The sequence below is a fragment of the Phalaenopsis equestris genome, unplaced genomic scaffold, assembly GCF_001263595.1.
Source record: "Phalaenopsis equestris unplaced genomic scaffold, ASM126359v1 Scaffold000878, whole genome shotgun sequence".
NCBI classification, from domain to species: domain Eukaryota; kingdom Viridiplantae; phylum Streptophyta; class Magnoliopsida; order Asparagales; family Orchidaceae; genus Phalaenopsis; species Phalaenopsis equestris.
Window position 1 is genome coordinate 689,850 of NW_018165318.1, and position 8,880 is coordinate 698,729.

Here is an 8,880-nt window from a genome sequence, read left to right on the forward strand (position 1 = left end):
ATGCTGAGTTGTGCTTGGGTCTCTACGTCATCAACGGTACGTCACCACCACGACCTCGTTGCGGAAATTTGTTTACCCGTCATTATGTCTTCAATTCTAGTGTTAATAAAAATTCTGAGATTATGTTATGACATTTTCGTCTCGGCCATCCAAATTTTGCCATCCAAATTTTATGCCAAATTTTATGTATATTGCAAAATTATTTCCAAATTTATTTATCAATAAAGATGTTCGTTCTTTTCAATGTGAATTTTGTAAACTTGCCAAAGACACTCGCACGTCATTTCCACGTGTTGGTTACACTATTCCTGACCCTTTGCATTCATTCACAACGATATCTGGGGCTCATCCCGTGTTATAACCCTTACCGGGACTCAGTGGTTTGTCTCATTTATTGATGATCACACTCGACTAACGTGATTATTCCTTATGAAAGATAAATCTGCAGTTGATCACATATTTGAATAATTTTACTAAATGATATAAACACAATTCCAAACCTCCATTTAGACACTCAAGACTGATAATGCAAAGGAGTACTTTGCTTCCATCCTCGGCTCTTATCTCTCCTCTAAAGGCATTCTCCATCTCAGTTCTTGCGTCGACACTCCTCAACAAAATAGGATCGTCGAATGTAAGAACCACCACCTTCTCGAGATGGCTCGCTACTTCATGTTTTCCTCTAACGTGCCTAAGGTTTTTTGGGATGACGCTGTATCCACTGCAGCCTACCTCATCAACAGGATGCCTTCTTGGGTCCTCAAATTTCAAAGTCCAGTCATACTCCTCAAATCGTTTCCCCACACCAAGACAATTGCCCAAAATCTACCTACCAAAGTATTTGGTTGCTCATCCTTTGTTCACACACAATCGCAGCAAACTTGACCCTAAATCTACTAAATATATTTTCCTTGGTTACTCGCCTCTTCGAAAAGGGTATAAGTGCTACTATCTTCTCACAAGAAAAACCTACAACACTATGAATGTCACATTCTTTGAAAATCAGCCTTACTACCCCAATTCTAATATTCAGGGGAGACTTTAAGGGAATATCAGTCTTGGGGGATAACGATTTCATTCCACCACACACCAAATTTTCATCCTTTGAACCGAACTCATTATCTTCCGACTCAGATTCAATAAATTCATCCTACTCACGTGAAAATGTACCTAACAATCAGTTTTCGTCTAGTCCTCAAGTGCCCAACTCATCACCCATTCTTGCACCACCTCCCACGCATAACAAACACACAGACCACCCAACACATCCAACACCAATCCAGGAGTCAGAATCGGATCGGATCCAACTGAGTCAGAATCGGATCCAACTCCTACAGAAATCTACTCAGGTACGAACACACTTGAACATGAATCTAGCATACCTATAATTGATGACTCCGACATTCCAATTGCTTTTAGGAAAGGTGTTAGGTCCATTCGACCTCCACTCAGGTACGAACACATGATGCATCCGATCTCTAACTTTTTGTCCTATGAAAGACTATCTTCAACTTACCGAGCCTATGTCACTGCATTCGACAATACACAAGTCCCAAACACTATTGATGAAGCTCTCAAACACCCGGGGTAGTAAACGCCATCAATGAGGAGTTAAGAGCCCTACAAAAGAATGATACATGAACTGTCTCAGACCTGCCAAAGGGAAAGAAAGCAATCGGCTGCAAATGGATCTTCAAAGTCAAATACAAGGCTGATGGTACAATTGAGAGATTAAAAACATGTTTGTAGCAAAAGGTTTTTCGCAGTCATACGGTATTGATTACCAAGAAACCTTTGCCCCCATGGCCAAACTTAACACCATCAGAATTCTTCTCTTGCGGCAAATGAAAACTGACAGCTACATCAACTCGACGTGAAAAATGCTTTCCGAAAAATAAATGCTTTCCTAAATGACGATTTGGAAGAAGAAGTTTACATGGAAGCACCTCCCGGACTAGAAGCATCATTTCCAAACAACAAAGTCTGCAAACTCCTAAAATCATTGTACGACCTCAAACAATTTTCCCGAGTATGGTTCGATAGATTTGCAAAATCTGTGCAAAACGCGGGTATACTCAGTGTCAGACAGATCACACTCTCTTCGTGAAGACCTCTCCCGAAAAGAAGATTGCAATTCTAATCGTATACGTCGACAATATCATCTTCACTGGAAATCACGAAGAATAACTCACAAATCTGACAAAGCTTCTCACTCGGGAATACAAAATCAAAGACCTCAGAAACCCAAAGTTCTTTCTCGGCATGGAACTAGCTCGATCAAAACGATGAGTATTTGTGTCATAACGGAAATATCAACACTGATTATGCTCGGTTGCAAACTCGTCAGTACTCCAATAGATCCCTACAAGAAGATCAACACTGAGAAAAATAACGCACCTGAGATATCAACGACTCGTGGGGCGACTCATTTATCTCTCACACACATGACCTGACATTAATTTTTCTGTTAGTGTTGTTAGTCAATTCATGAACAACCCTACAGAAGAACACATGAATGCAATTTACAGAATCTTGAGATACCTCAAGATGACTCCAGTCAATGGGCTACTATTTTAAAGGAATAAGGATTGAAATATATAAGTGTATTCAGACGCAGGCTAGGCAGGGGATGTTGGGGTTGTTTCGGACCGACGATCGACTTCCGGCTATTGGACTTATGCCTGGGGAAACCTAGTCACTTGGAGAAGCAAAAAACAGTCTGTGGTATCAAGAAGCAACACTGAAGCTGAATTTAAAGCTCTTGTACACGGGATCTGTGAAGGAATGTGGATTCGAAGAATACTCAATGAACTCGAAATGCTAACTGAAAAAACTGTCAAACTACAATGCGACAATCAGACAACAATCAACATTGCAAAGAATCTAGCACGCCATGACAGAACGAAACACATCGAGATCGATCGACACTTCATCTTAGAAAACCCTGAGAGAGGAGTCGTCGAACTTGCATACATTCCTTCCCGACATCAAACAACAGATATCCTCACTAAGCTTCTCCCAAGAATCAACTTTGAAGAATTATGTAGCAAGTTATGCATGTACAATCTGTACAACCCAACTTGAGGGGGAGTATTGAAAGATCTCGAAAATACTAATGATTATATTTCATATTTGTTATAACTCTATATTTAGAGAGTTATAAATTATATGAAGGATCTTGAGAATCTCTATTTATTTCTTTCCTTAATTAGAGAGATTAGTTGTCTCTTATATTTTGTTATTATTCATTTCATTTTCTACTGTATTCTGTTTTTTATTATTTTTCTTACCAGTAAGTCCTGTAATGAGTATTTATACCCCTCTTTTCATCAATAAAATTAAGTCCTCTTATTGCAAAGAATTATACCCCTATTTTCATCGATAAATTAAGTCCTCTTATAGGTAAGCACGCTTCTACAGGTCCATCTGATGCTGAATAGTTTTGAGAGGCAGCCTCTTTTGGTAGTTCAGTAGGCATGGTATCAGAAAACAGCTCAAGTACAATTGAGGCTCCTACTGGTAAAGCTGAATTACAGTTTTCACAGGAATGTGTCTTGTTTCAGTTATCGCAGCAGCAAGGAGTTGATTTTGTTCTCTCCAACCTGCTAGTAATTGGAATCCGGAAACGATTTTTGTGTTGGTTTCCTGTCGGATTCTTCTACCCTGCCATTCTAATAGATGTGCATTGCTTCGACCGTCATACCACATTATTGCCTCATATTGGCAAGACCTTCCTAGCATGAAACGGCACATGTCCATGTCATGCCATATCAAAATCACAGAGAGCCTCGCATCTATATTATTTTCCAGTAACGAATTACAATTGGCATGATTAAGTCACAGCAACTTCCACGTTTTTCTTAACCCAACCTTGTAGGGATTTGGATGTTTTGTAATCGTCAAATGTAACGCCTTAACTATCTTTTGCAACACAATATTTTCGGTACATCCACTATCAATAAGTAAATCTCAAACCTTACCCATTAAAGTGCATCTCGCGCAGAATATGCAATGTCTTTGGTAAGCAAGCAAACGCTTAGGGGACATCATCAACTTCTCTAGTATGAAGTTTAGCAATTCACCTTCATCTCCCACTACATCTTTGACGACAACAAGGAATCCCTCTTCATTTGCTTCATCAGCCTCGATTAGCTCGGCATGATGCCGATTACGGCATTCATGGGACTTGTGGCCCGGTTGGAGGCAACGAGCCTAGGTTTATTATAGTTAGTTTCTTTTGGGTGAGTTGGTTTGGCTGCTTTCCTTTTATTGACTCTCAAATTGCCAGTTGGATGTTGGACTTGAAGGGAGCTCGGCTTTGTATTGTGCTTGATTCCTTTTTGCAACCCAGCGTGTAGCTTCCTAGTAGAGCGTTTCCTTTTGTTAAAATTTGGGATTCTAGATAGCTGCAATTCAGCTTTTTATGCAAAATTAATTGCTTGGGAGAGATAGAGACAATACCGCATTAGTTTCTAGCTTGTCTTGAATAGACTCCTAAAGGCCACCTATGTATCTCGTCACCAATTGTTGATCACTTTCATTCAAGTTATTGCAAACACTTGAGCGGTAAAAATCCTCAATATATGTATGGGCTGGTTGTGGGGCTTCCTTGGGCGCACTTTTGGTATTGCAAGTAGAGTACCTGCTTGTAATCAGAAGGTAAGAAATGACTTCGTAGTAATTGATTCATCCGTTTCCAACTTCTAAATCAATTTTGACCCTCTCATTTCCAGGATTGTGTGAGTTGTACCCACCGTGATCCAGCTTGAACTCTCAGTTTACAGGCAACATACATTACGTTTTTTCTGCCGGAATCTTCATATAGTCGTAGAATGTGTTAACAGATTGTTCTCAGTCTGGATAGTCTTCTATGCGCAAATGTCTGTAAAAAAAGGTATGTTAATCTTTACCTTATATTTTTCACAATTTTTAATCTCATTCCGGTATTGACTGGGATGCCACATCGGTAACTCAGCATCAGAATCAGAATCAGATTCTACCTGTCGTCACTGAGTCTATCTATTATCGCCGGTAATAGGGTTTTCAGATCGGTTAGTTAGCTCTGTCCTTCGTGTTCTTCTCTGGCCTCGAGCTAAAACAGTTGTTTCTCTTGGAGCTGGTGTGCTTGCCGGTTGCAAATTGCCATTGTTTCGAAGGCCACGCAAATCCATCCTCATATCTTCCATGAATTCCATGAAATCTGTAGTCAGATGGTACACTAGCAGTTCCAAATTGAATGTGAGTTCACGTATGACTTCCCAACTGCAATCTTCATCATTTGCGGGATTCTCGCTGCCGTCCACCATGGACTCTAATACCGTGGTGGTCATCACTGGCGGGGTTCTTGCCGCCGTCCACCATGGGCTCTAATACCACAGTGGTATAGCGCGAGAGATATAGAGAGTTCTCCTAAAGGAAGAACCAGCTTTATATGTAGATATGTAAATATATAAGAATAAATTCAATGAAGTCTTGCATTTTGCTGGAATTTAATAATTCCAGTGATAAATCTTATTAAAAACTTCTATCAAACAGCTTTTTAGAATTCATTAGAAAAATATTGATCTATTTATAATTTTATATAATATATCTTTGACTCTAATTGATAGCCTTATTTCATGATGACAATAAGGCAGTTCCTTATTGTTTTTATTTTGAACTTTATAAGCTATATTTTAATTATATACTCTTTCTTCCATATGTTAGATCCATGATATTCAAATCTATCGTACTAGATGTCTTTATCTTGTAATAATATCAAAATGATATTTACTAAAATTATTTATCATATTCTTAGTTTTTCTTCTGCTAGCTTTTAATTATTTGTTTTATAACCAATATCTTTTTACAAAAATATATGGAATAAATTGGATTCTCTTTGGGCACTTGACAATTAATTTTAAATATATGCTCTGGTCACTAATAATGTGCCTAATAATTTGAGTGTTACCTCCTTAAAACAAATTGTTCCAGAGGAGATTTGAACCCCCGACTTGAGGGGTCTTATACCGTGAATGTCAATCATCTGGCCAGGCTATGCGGAGTGCACACACACACACATATTATGAAACTATAAAGGCTCCCAAAATCTTCTCAGAAGGAAAATATATTTTATATTTACATTCAACCAAATGAGCCTTGAGTGAAATACAAATCATTGTATTGAGGGTTTGTAGATTGCAAAATTCATATACATACAAATTGTTCTCTATTAGCGCATAGGTTAGATGACCATTTACAAAATTCATATACAAAATTCATATACTTAAAGGCATTTACAAATATACCCCCCATTTCTATGTATTTACAAATCTAACCCCAAAATTTAATTTTTGTTTTGTTTATCTTTTTAATATAAAATTTGATATCAAACAAAACGTGCTTTTCTTACTATATGAATAAAATTGGGCCTAGGCTTTTATTAATTTTAAAAATGCGTGATATAAGAAGCCCAGTAGCCCACAAAAGGGCCTGCAGGATTGGATAAGTTTGGTGGCTCTAATAAAGACCTGGCAGTTAACGGCCGTTTTTGTTTTATGTGAACATTTATTGTGATCTTTGATTTAGTGGTTGGATAGACTTATTTAAATATTGAATGTTTTACTTACATACCCCTCAATTCTTATTTATTTACATATCAATCACCTAAATTTCAATATATATATATAGACACACACTCCACCTTGTTTTACTTTTTAAAAGTTGAAAGAGTGCTATTTTAATATGCTGCAAAAGAATTGAGCGGTATACATGTAAAAAGTTTAGATGTTAGATATATAAATATATAAAACTTTTGTTGCATGTATGTAAATGCCCCTTAAATATTTAAGAATTTATCACTATAAGATGTTTGACAACTCTTGATTGCTTCTCATTAATTTATCTTTAGGGGATGAACCCACAGAGATATCTAATTTGGTTAAAAAGACGTTGCCTCTCAAATGTAGGCTCTTAATTGCTCTCAAATAGTGCTGTGAACAATTCAATGTGGAGTGGTTTCGTAGTCAGCTCATCCGCTCGAAATCGGATTGAATGCAAATATTTTTGGCTCGAAATTGGATCGTGGGTCGAGGAGTCAATTGCGAGCCAAATTGGATTAAAGATTGATTTTGATTTGGCTGAAGTGGAAACAAGTTGGCTCGAATGATGCATTTAGCTCGAAATCTGGACAGATCCAGCTTGACAACAAGTTCAATCCTGAACAAATCTAAGCTTGAAATCCATTAGGAACCAACTCTAAAAATTATCTTGAGATGGCTCAAAAATCTTAACAAATATGCATCATATAAATAGAGATAAATTGCATAATAAATTAGAAAAGTTTAATTTAACTAAGCATGAAAATTAGACCGAGTTGGAACACCAAACCAAATTTTAATAGAAGCGATTTGAAGAGTTTTCTTCGAAATTTAAATTTTACATTTTTATATTCTTTACAATTGTTAATTACAAATTACATCTATATGTTAAAATTACCTCTTTAGGTAGCTATTTCATCTTATATTTAATCTTGAAAACTTCAAGCTTGAGAGTGGTGTCGTTGCATGTATAGGTACACTAAAATAAGAAAAATACCTTAAAGGTGGAAAATAGAAATACCAAAAAGTTTAGAACTCATCCAAAAAAAGCCTTGTGGAGGCTCCATCTCAAAACTCTGATTAAATTGATGTAAGTCATAATTAAGCAAATCTTTGCCAACAAAAAGGTATAGTAGCTAGCTCCAAGATCCAAGAAAATCTTAAAAAATAACTCTATATAACAAAGAATAATTTCTAAACGAATAACCAAATAGCATTGTCGTAGGCACAAAAGATTCCTCAACAACTAGGAGCAATATGTTAATTGTTAAGTAATCAAAGAGGAACAGAGAAGCCAAGCATGCGTAATCATAAAATAATGGAGCCTCAAGAGAAAATAAGGTGTTATGATAGCAACTCAACATGACCAAAAGACTAAAGATCAAAAGTATGTAGCATCTATGTTTGATCAGCTTGAAATAATAAAGTTATTATATTTATTTGATTAATGAAAGATAAGACTCACCAGTTCACCCATCAGATCACGACGATGACATTTAAGAATACTTGCCAATTACCATTTATTGATTAGACCCAAAAGATAACATAATACCAAATGTCAAGCGTCAAGTGGCATTCTAGATTTCATAACGACCAAAAAGATAACTACTAAAAAATTATTATGAAAAAAAAAAAGATCAAATCTTAGGGGTTTCACTCCCATCACATCCATTCCGGTCTTCATTAAGACATAGCTTAGAAGAAGGAATGCAAATAGATTTGAATTTCGTCCCATTTACATCTAGCAAATAAGACAAGTGTAATGTGTTCAACAGTTATCAATTAGCATGCAGTAATTTCACCCAAATTTCATTCACATTTTCTTCTAATTTTATCTCACAAATCTAGATTTTATTCATCCAATTGAACTTTTATAATCATGAAGTACACATCTTTCTGTATTGAACTTATCGAATTGGGCTTAACTCATACTAAAACTCGAGCTCTTCTCATGAGGTGTATGGTCGGCTCGAGCTTGAGCAAGTACATCTCATTGACAATTGGATTTTTATTTTTCTACAATTATGAGTGTTGTGAGTTGAGTTTGAGTCTGGCTTAAAATTGTTTCGACCCGAATCATCATTATTTGAACCAACTTTAGTGATTAAATTGGCCTAAGAGTCTAATAAATATGAATAATTTTCAATTCGACCAATTCAAATTTGACCGATGTAACATTAAAAAAAAAGATAAAAGAGTTAATTTGTCACGAACTTAAGTCAAGTTTTAATTGCTTTTATGTTTGTGGGTCTATTTCAAATTTATTGGTCAATTTTTTGGTTGACTAATCATTTTTTGGTTT

The 8,880-nt window shown here is 36.3% G+C and overlaps 1 protein-coding gene across 1 annotated transcript in view; it reads left to right on the forward strand.

The window, feature by feature from the left end:
- LOC110032160 (ABC transporter I family member 1) overlaps window positions 1-5,419 on the forward strand; it is a 20,173-nt gene extending 14,754 nt beyond the window's left edge. The window contains exons 3-4 of the mRNA XM_020735688.1: window positions 4,734-4,894; window positions 4,976-5,419. The gene's annotated coding sequence lies outside the window, so the exon portion shown is untranslated. The remainder of the gene's footprint in view (window positions 1-4,733; window positions 4,895-4,975) is intronic.
- Window positions 5,420-8,880: the final 3,461 nt, after the last annotated feature.